This window comes from Theobroma cacao, chromosome 9 (genome assembly GCF_053813885.1).
Source record: "Theobroma cacao isolate CCN51 chromosome 9, ASM5381388v1, whole genome shotgun sequence".
Lineage (NCBI taxonomy): Eukaryota > Viridiplantae > Streptophyta > Magnoliopsida > Malvales > Malvaceae > Theobroma > Theobroma cacao.
In genome coordinates, this window is record NC_142647.1 from 10,659,535 (window position 1) to 10,661,607 (window position 2,073).

The 2,073-nt window shown below is 31.5% G+C and overlaps 1 non-coding gene across 1 annotated transcript; it reads right to left on the reverse strand.

Moving 5' to 3' along the window:
• Nucleotides 1–1,562: 1,562 nt before the first annotated feature.
• LOC148760710 (small nucleolar RNA R71) lies at nt 1,563–1,668 on the reverse strand. The gene has a single exon (XR_016028683.1). It is a non-coding gene; the product is annotated as a small nucleolar RNA R71 (small nucleolar RNA).
• Nucleotides 1,669–2,073: the final 405 nt, after the last annotated feature.

A 2,073-nucleotide genomic window follows, 5' to 3' on the forward strand; every position in this document is an offset into this window, starting at 1 on the left:
ATGAGATTTTGGAAATTTGGTTATTTGGAACTTATTTAAAAGACCTTTTCTAGAAGAATTGAAAGGAGGATGGCAAACAACTATTTTGGAGTAAAAGAGCCAAAAATAAAGCAACAAAGCAAGAGAAATTGACAGAGAATCAAGATCAAAAGCCTCAATCATTAGTTTTTTTTTACTTAAATTAATGGCTAATTTTCTTTAGATGAATTTTTATTTAGATATTATGAACTAATTTGCTTTTCTAGGATTTTAGTGTATTTAAACATGTAATTTGAATATTAGTTTCTTTTATTTATTATGAATGGGTTTAATTTTGCTTATTCAAATTTGCTCTTGATGCTTTCGATTATCTGGCCAATAATTAATTGATTTGTGAATCTAATTGACACTCAACAGAAAGATTTTAGACTGGATTAAGATTTGAATAGTGTATGTTTATGTCACTTAGGTGATTTGATTCGCGATTAGGGTAAACATACGCTAACTGCCATATATAACCAAATTAGAACACTACCTTAATGAATTTTACTTAATTAATTACTATAGACATATAGTAACCCAATTAAGTTAGGTATTTGTGCAAGCATCTTAACGAAGACTTATTCATAACTTTGGATTCTAGGTTAGTAAAACCACCCATGAATATAAATAATAAGAAAGCTAGGTTGAATGAACTTATAATCCTAGGTTTTAGTCTATTGCTTTTCTCAATTGAATTTTTAGTTTCTATTAATTAATTTAGTGTTTGCTTTAATTTAGTTTTAATTAATTTTCTAAAAAATTGAGTTACTTGAATAAGATTAGTTTGTCATAATTTTAGTACTTAGTGAAGATTTAAGAACAAATCCTTGTGGGATACGATTTTGGACTTACTGTCTATATTACTTCTTTGATACATATACTTGTATGTTCAAAATCTACAACAAGTTTTTGGCATCGTTGCAAGGGATTTGTTTGCCTATTTATTTTGCTAATATTAAAATTCAACATATTAGTCTTAATTTGAGTTTCTCTTTCTTTGTTTTTTAGGTTCGTTTCGTCGTTGTATGAGAAAAGCAAAATGCTTGGAAATTATACTGTGTGATCCAAAGATTGAGAGAACATTCAAAAAATCAAATCAACAAGGTTTTACTCAAATGAATAGAATGGCTAATCGACAAGGTAAGCAGCAAATCCAAAAACGAGTAGTAGTAGAAAATCATTATTTAAGTGATTATGCTATTCTGTTGGTATAAAGGATTCCATCGAGCATTTGAAAGTTAACTATTCAAGCCAACAATTTCAAGATCAAGCCGGCTATCTTAACCATGATTCAAACTTCAATCCAATTTTGGGGTCTTCCAAATGATGATTCAAATGCCCATATTTCAAATTTCTTGGAAATATGTGATACCTTTAAACACAATGGTGTCATAGATGATACAATTCGTTTGATGCTTTCCCCTTTTTCATTGAGGGAAAAAGCTAAAACGTAGCTGAATGCACTCTTTACTGGATCTATAACATGGGATTATCTTACTCAAGAGTTCTTTGTTAAGTTCTTTCATCCAACCAAGATAGCGAAAATGAGGAATGATATCACATCGTTCATGTAGCTAGATTCTGAATCATTGTACGAGGCCTAGGAAAGATAAAAGGACTTACTAGGCGGTGCCCTCATCATGGTCTTCCAAAGTTGCTACAAGTGCAGACATTTTACAATGGATTGAGTGGTCATGTTTGAACCACCATTGATGCCATTACAAGAGGAGCTTTAATGGCTAAGTCAAATGATGAGGTATATGATCTGTTGGAAAAGATGGCTTCAAACAACTACCAATTGCCAACAAAGTGATCAATGCATAAAGGAGTAGCTGGAGTTCATGATATGGATGCCTTCACGACATTATCAACACATGTAGCAGCTCTAACTAAAAAACTTTAGTTTTTGGGTGCAAACTCCATTTAAAGTCCTTTTATAGTTTATAAGTATTGTGGAGATGAGCATGCGAGCAATCAATGTCCACATAGTACAGAAACGGTGCAGTTTGTGAGGAATAAACAACAAAACAATCTTTACTCCAACACCTACAA